The 17,523-nt window shown below is 43.0% G+C and overlaps 1 protein-coding gene across 6 annotated transcripts in view; it reads right to left on the bottom strand.

Annotated features, from left to right (window-relative positions):
- The window catches only part of LOC146675131 (adhesion G protein-coupled receptor L3), a 279,742-nt gene extending 267,101 nt beyond the window's left edge, over window positions 1-12,641 (bottom strand). For all 6 annotated transcript variants that reach the window (XM_085400200.1, XM_085400203.1, XM_085400201.1 and 3 more), the window contains exon 1: window positions 11,960-12,641. The gene's annotated coding sequence lies outside the window, so the exon portion shown is untranslated. The remainder of the gene's footprint in view (window positions 1-11,959) is intronic.
- Window positions 12,642-17,523: the final 4,882 nt, after the last annotated feature.

Below are 17,523 nucleotides of genomic sequence, written 5' to 3' on the forward strand. Positions count from 1 at the left end.
TCAATCTTTGCATGCACAGGGTAGTGAACCAATTATGATGTGGAAGTCAGTGAACAAATAACGTTTCCATCTTTGCATGACTGTATGTTCTGAACAGCTTCAAACGCATTAATTGGAGGGAGCATTATTCCTCTGCCATCCACCCTTAAGAAAAATTTATATCATAAGCATGTCAAGTGTTCTCGCGAGGAACAGAGAAGTGGAGGGGATGTGGGGAAGGGTCGGTGCTCGCAACTAGCGCACACTGTCAGAAGATAGAGAATCACTGTGGAGAGCAGGAAGGGGAGTGGATGTAATTTGCCTGGAGAGGCCGATCTGACATCTCAACTCCCACTGTCTGTCAGTCTGCCTTCCCCGTGATGTATGGATGTTATATGGCACCGCTCACCCAGCAGAACCAGTCAATACTACCATGCTGAGGAATGTTAGAGCATGAGACAATGGGAGCCTGTGACCCTTGTTATGGAATGACAAAACTCCGAGAGGGTGGGGGGGGGGGGCTGAAGCGATCTGGGCTTACGAAGAGGAGGGGGGAGGGAGGCTGTTTCATCATTCAATATCACATAGTCTGCAGTCCTGTGGTGGCATTTGAGAAATTGCACGTTGGAAAACAACTAAACAAAAACGGCTTTATGGATGCCATCTGTGGCTGCGTTTAGGTTGGTTTACTGGCAATAATCCAATGTGTATTTTAAATACAAAAATAATAGAAATCAAACATTGTCGGGTAAAGAGAAAGGGAGGGGGGGACCCAACCCTACTGGGCTTATTTTCTTTATTGCTTCTGGTATTTGTGTCTCCAACCAGCCTCCATCAGGACAGAATCAGGCTTTCAATGTACTGCATTAAGAAGTATTACAAAAAGACTGGATTACGTGAGGAAACAACATCGTTTAAATTCATCTGTGTGCACAATCTGTAGTACTACATCTGAAATAAGAACTTAACTAAGAAGGAAAACATTTTTGCTCTGCGTTTTTAGCCACATCGCAGCTAAAAAGTCACATTTCTACTTGCAGTCGTTAGGCGAAATGCTGAAAATTACCAAAAGGGACACAAAGTGTCGATTTCTTAACTGATCGCACACGTCGCCTATTAGGACCCCCGAGATGTGTTTGCTCGTAACGGAAGAGAGGGGTGAAAAATTCTGCACGCCACATAAAACGCCCGATACGGCCCTCGAACCGAGGTGAGGTCTCTGCGCATGCAGGCGACAAGCAAAAGACCCCCGTTTCTCCAGCTCGTAGCCCACGGGGGCTCTGTTCCTGCCTGCACGCCAGTGCCGTTATCTGCTGCTTATTATTTGGCTGAATGAGCCGGAGCGGGGCTCATGGGGCTCGCTTCTGACATAATGACTGATTACAGTCTTGTGGCTCCCTTCTAAGAAATCCCACTGTTGCCACCATTGCGCCAAGGCAGCTCAACATCACACAGGCGAGACCAATGTACGAGTGGAATCAGAGGAGGACGGGGGTGGCTGTTTTTTTTACAGTGACAGCATAACTGTTACCCAGTCACTGAGCTGTCATGACTGACAGAGACCCCGGTGGACACCTGGGTCATCAACCTACTTGTCATCAGGTGTCTTGTTAACAAGCACCTCTTGAAATAATAACTAGACTGCAAAGAAGAGAAAAAAAGTGGCTAAATAATATTCTGCATTTTTTAATTGGACCTCGAATAGTTAGGCTCTTCTCCTTCCTGCAGGAATGTGATACATACTAATGCCTACCGACATCAAGCCCATAACATGAGCCTTCTGTGTCTGGAATGAACCATCCGCAAAGCACAAAACCTTTTATTTCCGAAGGCACAATGCATTCTCACTTGTGAATATGAAATACAGATGCCTGTGTGACAGGAAGTCGGAAAACAACACAGAACAGGCGCTGTCAATAGCTACCGTTTCCAAACAAGAAGAGTCACGCTGTCAGCACTTTTCAAACGCCAGCTTTCAGGCAGTCAATTAGGTTCAAGGTGAGACAAAAATGTGTTGTCATTTAAACGGTTTTGCTCCATTGGGGCGGTGCATCAATTCAGTCATCTCCATTCCAGAGGTGACAAAGGGCTGGCAGGGAAGTTTATATTTGCCAGTAGATACACAGTTCTGCTGTCATTACACCAACCTGAGATGAAGTGGGGATTTGCAGGTGCGCACATTTAAAATGCGCCATTCCCTGCGAGCAAAGCTTCATAAAGACGGGAATAAAAAAACAAAAACAAAAAAAGGGGGGCTACCGCCGAGGAAGCTGCTGGCTGAGGTGCAGCGCCGGCCCCCTCCTACTCCCACGCTCCTAAACCCAATCCCGTGCCATCGATTAGGAAAAAATCAATTTAAGTCACAAGCTCAGAGAGGAGACGTTAAAATGCTGCAATACATTTTGAAGTTGCAAATGGAATGAGGTTTTGATGAACTCCACGAATTCACCTTGGTTTAATAAATGACAAATATGCCCTCTCTTAATTAAGAAAAAGAGAAAACGACCCTCGTGCGATAGAAGCATAAATCTTTCAGCGCGGAGCTATCCACGTGTATGAAAACACTTTAATTATCTGCCTTCAAAGAAAAAAAATAGCGTCTACTCTCAGGAAATCTTATCAGGTATGAATGGAGAAATGGTATTTTAATTTAAAAACATTAAGCAGGATATTGTAATGCACATTTCTGCGAGGCATTCATGTTTTGTGTTCAATTACAAGCTCTTTTGAACTGAAAGCATGTCAGAAAAAAAAATGTTATAATGGATTTTTTTATAACCCACAGATAACAGCGTAACACTATTAAAATTTATGTTTTTCAGTTTGCTCGGATCTTTTCAAAGATGTTGAACTGAAGCGTGGATAGATACCTGAACCGGCATACTAGCCTTGAGCCCGAGGACCCGAGGGTCGGAGGGTTCGTCTGTGCCAGGCGGGCAGGCGATTCAGTGCCTCACAACAAAGAAGCTCAAAACAGCTACAAACAGAGAGCTTAAGGAGACGAAACAACCCAAACTCGACATCGTTTAAATGGCACATGTACACGTCTGTGCCCAGAGGTCCCAATTACTTGTGGTACTTCTAGAGTTGGCGGAAGCACCTTTAGCTATCAGGGTCTTTTTCTGTGGGACAAGCTCCCAGGTTGGATTCAGGAGGCAGACACCTTCTTTACCTTTAAAAACAAGCTTCAGACCATCCTCAGGGCTGGACTTTAATCCTCGCTGCCATAAACTCCTTGAGTACTTCTCCGCATACATCCTCATTCTCTTTTGTCTTTTTTTCCTCACTCCTCAAGCCGGTCATGGCAAACCGATGTCCCTTACTGAGCACAGGGGTCTTTTCCCATCAACGCAAAGTCTGTCGCCAAGTTGACTCAGAGAGGACTGTCAAAGCACCAGGGTTCGCTTTCTAACACTGCAGGACGGATTCAAGAGACGAGTACAGTTGTCCCTCGATATAACGCGGTTCACCTTTCGCGGCCTGACTGTTTCGCGGATTTTTTTGCTTTTTTTTATTACAGTGTATTGCGTTCTGCGTCCCAATCGGCTGTAGACCACCGTCAAACAATCTCCTCTGTGCCGTGTATCCTGTACAGTACAGAATGGGGTCAGCTTGGCAACTTTACAAAAATCTTCGATCGCTAGCAGTGCGACTCCGAAGTGCTGTACCGCATGTTTGTAAGTTTTCTCCTCAACAAACACAACAATGTCTACGAAACGTTTTGCACCATCAAAGGCACCTGCGGTAGCACCCTAAAGGCAGTGGAAGATGCTAACCATTGCACAAAAAGTAGGACTTCTGGACATGCTAAAGGAAGGTACAAGTTAACGTATTTTTCGGATTGTAATATAATACTGGACAAAGGTTTGAACTTGGCTACTTTGCAGATTTCACCTATTATTTTTAAAATGTAACTCCCGCGATAAACGAGGAACGACTGTATTGTTAATTTTATATCACTTCCTGGTTTATTTCTTGATTCATCATCAAAAAACATGAATGCAACCAACCATTTAGCGATACCCCTTTTTATTCAAATGGCTAGACTGAGAGGGGGGCTAAGTTGTTATGTGCAAATCTGCACCTGATATTTGCAGATACAGCAGCCAGAGAACAAGGAAGCTATCTTCATCTCTCTTTGCTGGCCAATTAGTGGTCAGATCAGGAGGTCCCGATGGTTTAGGGAGGCGTAAATACTAACCGTCCATTTCCATTCATTTGTATGCGGCTGCAGGTGCACTACCTTATTATGTATTCAAGCCCAAACCTGCCTCCCAAACAGGCCATAAATTAACTTCTTTTAGGGCTTCGGTCTCAGAGAAGCATTGCATCTTTGTTTGAAATCCTCTTCCCTCGTCTAAAGTTCACAAAGGAAGGGGTTGAGGAGGGGACTTCAGAACAAAAGAAAGCTATCGATATAGTAGCAAAAAAACTTTGGTGCTATACTATAAAATGCACATAGACAAATGTATCAGATTTTACAGAGTAGTAAAGAGGCTGATGTACTGCGGCTCCGTCAGGCTTTGTCAGTTTGATAGCTTTTGGATACCTTTTAACACCACCGACAGGGTCGTAAGAGTGGCTTGGCTTGCTTTAAATGCTAAGTTGACATTTTTGGGTCCATATCTGCACTCCAGACGAGAATCTATCCTTTTTCCCCCTCCCTCTTAAACCTTCATTTTCCCCGGTCCGGGTCTGCCATCGTGGGCCTCGTGTTAACAGCGCCGTACGAGAAACCGCTTTTTATGGAGATACAGATCCAGTGAGTGCTTACTTCATCAAGTAAGTAGCGACTGATTGGACTCTTCTGCTGTTCAGTGGTCATGTACTGCAGCCGCTCTTATCTGCAAGCATTACAAGAAAAACAGAAAGCACGCATTCTGCATTTATATCTGCGGAAGCTAGTTAATGTTTTGTGCTCGCGCCTTCTTGTCATGCAGTCTTTGTATCTGTGCCTGCAGAGGTTGTTGAGTGTTAAAATGTGTCTGCTAAGTGTTTTGACCCCCCCAGGGACAACTTAACTAAGTGTCAAATTAAGGGTGCAGGGTTGGCTTGCAGATAATTAAAACTGCAGTCTGAAAAACATAAGAATTTTTTAAAGCGCACTGACACCGGTCACGGTAACGTATAAACTCGAGCTTGACAGCGAACCAGCCTTGCAGGCCTTTATTAAAATTGAATGCATAAATTAATGTGACATGCCAGGGCAATTCAAAGCACAGCCGAAGACTGGGGTGTTCCGCCAGTGCGGGAGCGGAAGCAACACTGAAGCAACAGTCGAATTCACATGCAACCGGTGATCTTCCGCCTACCTAAGAACTGCTCAACGTCCTTTTCCTATTCACCGGATGAACGGGGGCGTGCCCACCCACTCTTTTCTATACAATTTAGCAAATACTACTATGAAAGGGTGCTCCTGTGGAAATATAAGCAGGCCTACGTTGTGACAGAGTTATCAACAGCAGCACATGAACCAGCTTGCACTGTTCTCTAAGATAATTTGCCAAAGACACTGAGGCAGACCACCCAGCTATATTAACACCCACATAAGCAAAGTTTCTATGTAGGGAAACTGCAAAATATCCTGAGAAATCAGAAAATGATGCTACTACAGGTGCATTGTTGGAAAATTGGTCGGGTTTACTAAATACCAGATGAACTCACTAATCCAGAAATAGATGTTTTTGCCTCACCCTGTGTTTTTCTGACATGTATTTTACTATATATCTAAAAAAAAAATGGTAAAAGTGTTATGTTTCTACACTGCAATAAATACACAAAAAAGATAATATTGATGCCTTGCGTTCAAACCCTTCCTCGAGTAACCTCTGCTAAAACTTTGCTCTTGACGTAACAAATATTGATGCATTTCCCTGCATCCTACAGGGATCCTACAACTATAGCGGCATTTTAAAAGGCATCTAAAATGCTCTCAAACACCGGGGTCACTGTCTCCACAGCTACGCAGAATCAGGGAACTAATTGTCCGTCCTTTCCATCGAGCACCAGCTGAAGTCTCCATTTCAACTCTAACCCCATTTCCTACAGTTTAGTGTTCATGGGGTTGTGAAAGCTTGTGTCAAAACCTTTGTGTCCAAGCTCTTTATGAGACAGGACAGCTAAAGTGTTGAGAGGCACGGACCTCAAGGACCTTTCCGTGGCCATGTGCCTCCTTTTTTTTTTTTTTCAGCCTTTGCTTTTCTTCTTGTGTGACATTCCTGACAGAGAAAGGGCCCCAGCAGACTGACCTGTCTCACTCCTAACAGCATGATAACTCCAGTCTTGGGGACGTTTGAAAAACCAAGAGCCCTGAGGAATGTGAATCCGCTCCAGCGGGTGGCCAGCTGGTGATTTCTTTATTTACTTTTAAAGGAAACAGGTTTAAATAAAGTAAAGACAAAAAACCCCTGCACATTTGGAAACTGTATCTAGACTACATATGTGTGTTTATAGGATTATACAGGAGACACAGCTACCTATCATTTAAAACACACAGGAGAAAAATCAGCCACCAAATACAAAACTCCCTGAAGATGTTCGTGTGATGCTTAGCACGTCAGCATCCAGCCGCAGGGATAAACAATCATTCGACTGCAAAATAGGTTTTTTAAATCCATCACTTAGACAGCCTTTATGAGAATTCAGAAAGCTCTTCTTCTGTAGTGTCCTTATTTTAAAAAACACACTTGTCATGGATTTTATGCAGTTCTGAGTTATGCTTATGATAGGTAGGAAAAAAGGTATACTCTTCAAACATCTGTGTCAACCTGCATACAAAAGCTGCAGAATCAGTGCTGACCAGCAGTCCAAAGAACCAAGTGTTGCTAATTACACTATATGTTCATCTAATTAACCATTTAGTGCATCTGTGGTTTGAAACCAGATGGGCTACATGTGACCCTCCTACCAGCTAACAACAGAGAAGACTGGAAAAACGCTGCCTGGACTGATGAGTCTCGAGTTTTGCTATGACATTCGGATGGTAACGTCAGAATTTGGACGTAAACAACATGAAAGCATGGCTCCATCGGTTGAGGCTGGTGTTGGTGGTTCAATGGTGTGGGGGGATAATTTCCTGACACACTTTAAGTACTTTAGGGTGTTCCTCCATGCTGTCTCCATGCTAACACATTTGCCTTACATGCGAAAGACCTCTGATTTGAGACCAGGAGATACAAATCCAGCCTCAGGTGGGGTTCACTAGCTAGTGCACTTCCTAGTGCGGCTCAAAAGTTAGGATAAACGGGATGGTTACATCAGGAAAACCATCAGGTGTAAAATCTGTACTGTTGGAGCAGCTGAAACTCTGGACCTACTTGTACCAATCAAATTGTTGAAATCCTGCCGTCACCTGAATGCTGTTGCTGATCATGCCTATCCCTCCATGACTGCAGAAACTGTTTCCTTGAACATAACATCGAGTCACCAGATCTCAGTCCGATAGAGATCTTTTGGGATGCCTCGTAGATTTGCTGTCATTTTCATGTCAACACGGACCAAAATATCTGAGGAATATTCGCAGCACCTTGTTGACTCCATGCTGTGAGAATGAAGGCAGTTATGAAGGCTTAACCTAGTACTAGCCAGGTGTAAACTCAGGCTCTTTGTCCCACAGTGTGTCTTTGTCCTGTCTCCCTCCCCTCATCTCCAGCCTGTCAACAGATGGCCATCCCTCCACGAGCCTAATTCTTCTGGAGGCTTCTTCCTGTTAAAAAGGGAGATTTTCCTTCCCGCTGTCTCCAAGTGCTTCCTCACAGTGGGAGTTTTTTCTGTTACTGTAGGGTCTTTACCTTACAATATAAAACACCTTGAGATGACTGTTGTTGGGATTTGGCACTGCATAAATAAAGCTGAATAGAATTATTACTAAGGTGTGCAATGACTGTCATTGTCATGATTTCACCCAGCTCGTTCTTATAGATGTTGCTGCGCTATCCCCCAGCTGTTTATTACATCAATTGAGCTTTCCTATTGGTGGTGCAAGTATGACCACAGAAGGCTTATGAGGGCATGTAATTCTAGTGGGAGCTCCATGGGGAGCAGTTAGCCTCAGCAAGCCCACAGAACTCTGGACTAAGAGCACCTTTTCCTCACTAGATTTACTCTTCATAGCCTTTTCAGACCTTTCCCCCCCCCCCAAAAAATAGCACATAGCAAAAATATCAGTGGGCAGTACAGCAGGGCTCTTTCTGTACTGTACAGTAAGTAAGCCCCCAGACTTTTAGTATGAGCAAATATCAAAGCACAGCCATCATCTTGGATGATAACACGGTTTTAAAATCACAAGGCTTTCTAAAGCTTCAGATATTTTGTCGTATCTCCAGGAGCCCCAAAACAATGGACAGCTGCAGTCATTAGACTGACAGAAAACACAACTCTCAACTTGTTAATCTCAGTTTCCATTTCCAGTCCGGCAGCGCCTCCAACGCTTACCGATTTCCGTGTGGGAAGGAGATTTTTTTGTGTGTGTTTTTTTCTCCACTGAACCAATCACCAAAGACCAAACTATTCTCCTGGAATTTAACATCACTTTAAGTTAACACTGATGTCAACATAGCGTCGTGTCGGGGTTTTAAGAGACGAGCGTGTACAAACAGCTCAGGATCTTCCTCCGTTTGCCGTTCAGTCGCCGTGCCTCGGGGGTGCCAAAAACAAGCAAGCACCGACGGTTTAAAATATCCCTGTCGCAGCAGACAGCTTGATAATGCTTGACAATGGATTTAAAGGTCTGGGTCCAGGCAAACAATCTCATCTAGCCCTACAGTAATTGCTAGTTGCCAAAAAAACAAGTGTTGTGTTTTGCCATCTCCACCTCTTCCGATTTCTCCTAAATAAATAATACAAATAAATCCTCTCCTCCATTAGCGCTAATGTACAAAATGAAAAGAAAATCACAGTCAGAGCTCTGGTCCCACTGTGCACTGTTTGTATGAGCGCAAAAATAAAGAAACAAAGAAAAGAAAATATAACTGTGACCTCTGCTGCTGTGCAGGTAGTACGTGACCTTGAGCATTATTCAGGTTTGCAGTTTCAGTCTGACGACTACACCACAGGCAGTTGTGTAAGAGAATAAAGAGGGATTCATTTACTCAGTGATTCTGCTGTAGTGCTTCTCAAATAAGGGTCAATTAGTACAGCGTTTGGAGTCTTTATCGCTGGTTTTAACTTACCACCAGAGGGGTAGCTTTTACAGCACAAGTCCAGCATCTCTAGAGTCTAATTGATTTCTTGAAAGCCAGAAAGTTTGCACTTCATTTTTAATCCTGTTTCTAGCAGGGATGCACCGATATATCGGTATATTTATATAATCCTCGCTGACTGCAACTAGAAGATGTTTACCAGTGGCTCTGGTTTGTGTTAAAATGCCCTAAATTTGAATGCAAAATCACAAAAGATGTTGACAAATGCAACTCTCCGGAGAGTAGAGTGGGGTTTTTTCCCCCCCCCCAATTGATACACCAGTAAAAGCCCTCGCTGTACATAATATGAGCCTGCATAAGCTAACCTATGAAGAAAATTGAGAGGCCTATATCTCCATTCATACGCCAACGAGAAATTGGATTCCTCCCGACTGGCAATTGTGTCCAAAAAGAAAGAAAAAGAAAAATCAAATCAAATAAATGGAGCTGCCTAAGGAGAGAAATTCTCTTGCTGAAAAGCTACACAACATCAGCGGAGTTTTAAAAAAACAGGGTGGGGATGGGGGCATCATAGAGATCCGACAAAATGAGAAGGGGGGGAGCTTTCCAGCAAGGGCACTGAATTAACCCATATTAGTGTAATACAATGCAACAGGAAGAAATATGTGCCAGCACAAAGTGTTGGGCTCACACTGTGAGGAAAAAAGAAAAAAAAAAGCACGATGGAGTGAGTCACTCAGCAGACAAAAGCATCCATGAATTTGTCTCTCACGCCGCCTCTAATGAGTCATGTCAGTGGTTTTCAAGGTGAAGGGTTGTGATCATTCCCGGGAAAAATTAAATAAAATTAAAGAAAATTGATTTAATTTCTAAGAGCTTAGGAAAAAGAGGGTTAGGGGGGAAATAATAGCAGATAGCTGAGAGACAATTAAGAGCATAAGAAGTGACAGTGCAGCAGGGCTGTTTCTGTGTCCATCCCTCCCCATCTGGCGTCATCTCCCCGCGTTCCCTTACCCGAGGTAACCGATTCAATCAATACATCAGGCGGCAGCTCGAGTCAAGCTCCATTTTCCTACCGTGACGGCAGCTCAGGGAAAAGCAAGGGAAGAATTATTTTATTTTCATACAGCTCCGTCCCGTCAGGTATCCCACCGGACGTCGGGTTCAGCCGCTGTTACGTTAAATGTAACCTAGTTTATATTCCGCAAGGAGCGACGTTTAGCTGAATCAAGACCGATGAGACACGTGGAAAAACAAAGTGCAAGTTGACATTGCGGTTTAGTCATAAAGCATCGGATGTCCCCTCCAGTTTCCCCTGGAGGAGGAAGGCAAAGTTTTTATTGTTGGTAGAGGAAAACTGACTGTGTGCGTTTCTGTGCACACGCTGTGCATATGTCTGCTTCTCGCCTGCTTGGGGGCATTTTCACCGATGGAGATTATATGACAGATGGTGCTGCAGTCCCCGGCATAATGAATGTAATTGTCAGATAAGGATACAGCCAACAACGGCGTTAATGCCATCCTGAAAAGGAGTTTTTAGGAGGGCTGGGGTGGGGTGCGTGGAAGTTAGTCACAATTCTGAAGTACAAGAAGCCAAAAGCCTGGCTGAAAAACTCATGAAAGATCACCCCCACAGGCCACAGCTGTTATATTATTCAGCATCAAATAGAAGAAGTAGAAGAAGAAGGAAGGAAGAAAATCAAACCATATTCTAAATGATGAATTGGAAATGAAGGGCGTCACTGTGCAGCGATGAGAAAACTTCTGATCCGATTCAAAGCGATGGGCTTAGTTACCTTTTCCGCTTTGATTCTGATGTTGAAAGACAGTGTGCTGTCTTCACATCAAAGAATTCGGTGCAGTGCCCCCCCTCAACCTCAACCCTGCATTTCTCTCACACAGACGCCGGGCAACACGGCTTCCTTCAGCTCAGGACTCACCTTTCTCTCTTTTTACGTGCATGCATAAATTAATCCGTGCATTATTTGCGTGGTTGCTGCTGCTTTGTTTGGTTTTATTTCCCCGCGCTGCAGCACACGTTCAGCTGCAAACACTGACACTTTTAGAAAATGTAAACAAGTCATGCTGACTGAGAGTGGAGGTATATGAAGATCCCGCACAGCCTACGCCAATAAACTGCATATTTCGCTCTTGAGGCACAGTCTACCTATTATAAAATATTTAGACCACTCACACCACTGCATCTACCCTCACACAACACAGGCCTATTCGGGCATCTTTGAAAGACACACACACGCACAGTTCAGCCCTTGCAATCACGTCTCAGCTGCATCCCATTCAAACCACAGCGAGACATCCTCCTTAAATCATGAGGCAAAGAAACTAAGAAAAAGAAAACTTCATTCATAGGAATGCAGCGGATATGCAACTTATTTAAAAAGACATTTAACAAATGGGGGAAAGCACTACATGTCGTTTTAAGCGCCTTTTGATTGGTATGGAAACCAGCTCACTTTAACCCTCCAACAGGACGTTTAATAAGTCCAAAAATACACGAATAAATAAATAAATAAAACGGGGTGAAATTTCATATTTCCAAATTTCGATCTGACGGGCGCTGATTGCACCTGAACGCACCGATAGCCCGGCTAAAGTAATTAAAGAGTGGAGGGGACGCCGAGGTTGACATTATACATCACACAGAGCGTTTCTGCACCGCTGCAGGGGGGCGTCCATTCACGGGGATCATCATCATCACCATCACTCCCATCATCATCATCATCATCGCCCCGAAGCCCCCCAAATCTGAAGACAGCGGCGGGTATGCGCACAAACTGACGGCCAAATGCATTTTGAAGAAACACGAGCGTCACACTTACCGCGCATTTAGAAACGGCGGAGGAAATAGCACTCCGTCCTCAAAGTCAGCGTTAATTTCAAGTGTCTTTTCAGGTACAGTCCTTTACTGCACAGCGAGTGTGTGTTTGTGTGTGGGGGGGAAAGAGAGAGACTTGATGGGGGTCGAAGAGAGAGAGGGAGAGAGGAGGGCAGCGATTCCAAAGTGTTGCCTCCTGTCGCTCCGTTCAATATCCCCGTAAAAATCGCCTCTATCTGCCGCTGCTGCTCCACTATCCAGTGATGAAACAGCGGCTTCCTCGCGTTGCATCCACGGTACACTGTCCCCTTAGATCCCTTTATGGCACAAGGCGTCCTTTCTGTGTGCGGGGAGGCTACATCACGTCCCGTAAAAAGCTTGAAAAACGCCAGCAGCCCCTCTCGCCACCATGCGCTCACGCACACCAACACACGATTTAAAATAGAAGAAAAAAAGAGTATCCAGATGAATTTAAGTGGGGGGCAAATGAGGAGTGGGGACAAGAGGAGGTAGGGAAGGGAGGGTATCTTGTGAGAAAAGCTCCACGGAAGAGGTGAGGAGTGTGAAGAAGAAGAAAAAAGAAACAGAAGCTAAGTTGTTTGGGTCCAGAAAAACTGAGCTCTCTGCGACTATGACAAACCAATTGCGCGCACTGGCTGGGAGTAATTCTGTACGGAGACCAAGGGGATTTGGAGAGCCAGTGAAAGGTGAGAGGAAAAACTCGGATGCGGACTGCCGCTCTCGCCGTGTACTCGGGCTCCACCTAGCAGCAAACACGAGATAACATCCTGCAAAGCAAGGGGAAGAAGAAAAAACCCTCCACCTATATCTCGCCTGAGGCTGGCAAGGAGTCCTATGTTATATTACATTCTGTGTGTGCGCCTGTGAATGCAATATTTATAAAGAAATCCTCTGCTTCTCTCTCAGAAGCTTCAGCGATTTTTAAGAATATAACTGGAGTAAGAAGTGTCAAATAAAAGCTTAATGGAGAGAAAGAAGGGGGGAGATTTTAGGTGATTATTAAGAAGAGTAATTCAGACGACTTAGCTGGAGGCTGGTACATATTTATCCCATGTAACTCCAGCTGTTCCCTTTACTTATATTATATAGCCAAGAGTATTCACTCCCCCATTGAAATCATTGAATTCAGGTGTTAGAATGTGCTTCAGCATACCAAGAAATTTTGGGCTATTTCAAAGTCCCTACTTTGTTAGAAAAGTTTGGAAATAGCCCCTTCCTGTTCCAACACGACTGTGCAAGAGTGCAAAAAGCAAGGCCCATAAAGACGTGGATGAACGAGTTTGGTGTGGAAGAAGTTCACTGGCCTGCACAGAGTACTGACCCCAACCCAACTGAACACCTTTGGGATGAATTAGAGCAAGACTGCAAGCCAGGCCTTCTCATCCAATACCAGTGTCTGACCTCACAAATGCGCTTGTGGAAGAATGGTCAAAAATTCTCATGAGCACACTCCTGAACCTTGTGGAAAATCTTCCCAGAAGTCTTGAAGCTGTTATAGCTGCAAAGGGTGGAAACATTATATTAAGCCTCGTGGATTAGGAATGGGGTGTCGCTCAATTCATACGCATGTGAAAGCAGACAAGGGAAAACCTTTGCCAGTATAATGCATTTTAAGCCTCAATCGAAGACAGTTTTACAAAATGTAACCCCGGGGTGGCAGATCGATGTAGAGATTAAAAAAACAAAACACTAAAATCTTTGATGACCTTTGAAAGCAGCCCCAGCTGCACCCCATCTCCAGCTGGAGCCAGCCAGCCACTCGCCCTCTCAATCATCCTATAGCCAATTAATCACTTTAATAATCCTAATTACAATCAAACAATAAGTAATCATCCAATCACTCACCCAGTGCTCCGCTAATGAGCCCATGCAAACACAGAGCTCGTAAAGCACATTTTTGCACTTGTTTCCCGTCTGAAGAACACCTTGAATTCCTCAACACGCCGATGAAAAATAACCGGACGGCCACTCTTGCAAAGATGCAGCGTTATCTCTGCCTGGCACTGCTTTCTTTGCGCTCCCAGCGCAAATGGATTTCTTCAGGTAGAGGACTGACCAAAGCTCCCCGACATTACACTTGCATAAAAACCCAGGTAGCTTCAAAGTGACAGCTTAAGTGCCATGCAATACCAGTGCACATTAAAAGCCTACACTTTAGCAGTGGAGCGAACACCACAGCAATACTGGGAGAACCAGTTTCCTGCGGATTAAAAGAATACAGGCCCGATTCAGATCAGATCCTTTTTGTTTGACTTCCGGATAACACACACTTCAGGAGTTAAGTATAAACAGTTTTATCCCAGCACTGGGACAGAACGGCATTTCAAACACATGGAAATGAAGGCAAAGTTAGACTTATTTCTAGTGTTATTGAAGAAACGCGAAATCATGAAAGTGATAAGAAATGTTCACGGACAGCATGAATGTAGCAGTCTCCTTTGTTGAATTTTGAAAAACGAAATGAAAAATAAAATCTGTGCCAATAAAAGTTTGACAAAAAAAGAGTATTCAAGAATTAATGGTATTTTTATTTGATTCTTGTCAGTATTCAGAAATGTTCTCTTGTGTAGCAAAGAAAAAAAGTCAGATCAGACAATGACAGTAATGGACAATAAACAGCAAACTGACAAACGTGTCAAGTAGTCATCCACACGTTTAAAAATACCTTCTGTTTCTTCACATTCACTCTCATTTGTAGCAAGTGTATCAGCTCAGTCCTTACTTTGTACTGAAAGAGATTTCTTTACGCAAATTCTTTGTTAAATTATCCTCAATACAGAGATAACATTATGCTGTTGATAAAAACATTTCATTTCAGCCAAAGCATCCTTCAAGGAATTTTTTTTTATTATTTTTTTTAAGCACGCACATTTATTTTCATATTCCTCTTCGAAAATGCTAAATTAGAATGGGTTCAATTTTGGAGGTGAAGTGCTTTTATTAAATCAAACTCAACACTGCGTAAACATGGTTATCATGGTCCAGATATCAACGGCTGAAATCATCTAATCATAAACTGAACATCTTTCGCATAAGGTGGGCCCTGGGCAATTTTACAACTTTAAAGCCGCTGTGATCATTATTTTTATATTAAGAACTGATCGCACAGCTGCTTGCAAATGCGAGGGGTCGCTTGTAGAGATGAACCCGCGAAGAAACACGGCTAAGATCATCAGATGCGTGCAGCTCTGTGAAGCCTTGGAGTTTCAGCCCATAACCTTACTGTTTTGGTTCACTCTCACAGCTCTCATCAGCCTTGTTTTCAGACACAGCAGAAAGCAATTTCAGTATAAAGGTTTGGATAAAGGAAAAAACTCAACAAAAAAGGTCTGTACAGCAGCTTCCCAGTGCAAAACAAAGGACAGATATATGGAGCATTTAGCTGCTAAAGAGAGAGTGAATATTGGGCAGGTTGCTAGCGTTGCATTATGCTAATTTAAGACAATATAATAGTTTTATATCAGTGTTTTTGCTCCTAATTCATTCCATCATAACCCATGCCCAAAAAGTCAGTAACTACTGGACAAAAGAAAAAAAGATAACCTTCAGGGCTAAAGAAAAATACTAATGCATGGGAGCCAACAACTGAAGTTGTTTACCCGAGGCTAGTTTCAAAACCTTAGCTTATCAGAAATAAACACGTTTACAACCTGGTGCAGGAAAATGTTTTGGTCTCTTTGGCTAATAACCTGCTGCATGACAGCTACACAGGGTAAATAAATCTATAACTAACTCCTTTAATTTGTAATAAGTTTGTATTAATCAAGAAAGAGGTATATGTTTTTAAATAAGCAGATGCTAATTTGGTTGCTAGGTGTATGTTAGCTAATTCAGCTAATTCATCCCAGGACTGGACCTCAAGACCATTTTTTGTGTACTTTGTTGCTTTTTAGAGAAATTTAAAGACAATTATCTAACTAGACACATCTTTTTTTTATTTTGCACTTTTATTTAAATATGCCACAAAACAAAGACTATGAAATGTAAATGGGTAAAATATTCAGGAGGAAATGGAGTATGTAGCAAACAGTTTTTCCCCCCGACTGGCTCATTTCAATATCTATTTCCTTGTAAACAGCAACATTTCAGTTCTATCACACTGTGTTATTGTATAATTGTGTGTCTAACATGCTAATGCTAAATATCCATCTGCCAACAGATTTGCTAAATACAGAGAGTTAAGCACCTGAGACACAATCATAATTGAACACCATAAAGTGACGCATGGCACTATAAAAACCTCTGTACAGCTACTCACCATGCTGTTGTAAGAAACTCTTGCCAAATACAAAGCTGTTCAGGAAAATTAAGGCTTATGGGGACAGTTGTTGTGCAAAGTGAATCCAGTAATGAAGAAGCCATTTTGCCCGTTTAACCATGCTACCATGCCTAGGAATTATCTTCTTCACTGCACTCAGACAGCTTATATAGTGTTACTCAGCTGTTTGTGGGGAAGCACATAGAGGTTGGAAAAGTACTATTTGCGTTGTTGTAAAAACACATACATACACACACAGAAAAATGTGGTTGAACATACAAGTTGGCCGCATATAGTTAGTCCCGTGATGAGATAAGAGCACCAAATGATTGAATAGTTTGTAGCAGCATCCTTAGCAGCGATAGCTTGAAGTAATGGTTTTCTGTAAGACTCTACCAGCCTCTCACATGCTGCTGTTGTTAGCTGTTGGATAGATGGCCTCACATTTGACTGTATACTTTGGTATATGCAGAGGAGTTCACATTCAACTACATGACAGGAAGGTGTTCAGATCCTGTGGATTAAAAAAAAACCCAAATCACCACCCCTCCACCACCGTGCTTGACAGTTGGTAAGAGGTGTTTGTAATGATATGCTCTGTTTGGTTTTTGCCTAACGTTGAGTTGTGCATTATGGTCAAACACCTCCACTTTGTTCTCATCTGTACAAATCTTGTGGTTTGTTCAGATGCAAGTTGGCAAATCTAAGCCGTGCTGCTATGTTCTTTTTAAGGACTCTTTGGTTTCACCTGACAAACCTTTCAAACAAGCCAGACTTAGTCTTTTTCTAATTGTAATGTCACAAACTTTGACTTCCATGACCGATGCCTGTAGAGTATGAGATGTAGCTCTTGGGTTTGTTTGTTTTTTTGCAGTTTCTCTGAGCATTGCAAAGTCTGACCTTGGGGTGAATTTGCTGGGGCATCCACTCTTGTGAAAATTGTGATTATGATCCAGACCATCAAACTGTCAAAACCTCTGCTTTTATAGAGGTGCTCACACTTGCTGATGATGAGTTAATCAAGTGTAAATGATTATCAGCACCAGACTTACTCTCTTACATAGAGTGCATAGAGTCCTGTGAAAAATCTCATATTCACACGACTGGTAAAATGACCAACATGACAATCGTTCCATTGAGTGGCACTGACTTCCAAAATTACATATGAGCGTATTTTAAACTAATGTCCACATATTACATGATTGCCTAAATCAAAGCATGTGATTTCACAGCGCACAACTTTAGTCCTCTATGACTGATAAATGATTGATGATTTATGATCTATGAAT

This window comes from Rhamphochromis longiceps, linkage group LG3, assembly GCF_057381845.1.
Source record: "Rhamphochromis longiceps isolate RC_006_pf linkage group LG3, R_longiceps_female_GT1.1, whole genome shotgun sequence".
Classification (NCBI taxonomy): Eukaryota; Metazoa; Chordata; class Actinopteri; order Cichliformes; family Cichlidae; genus Rhamphochromis; species Rhamphochromis longiceps.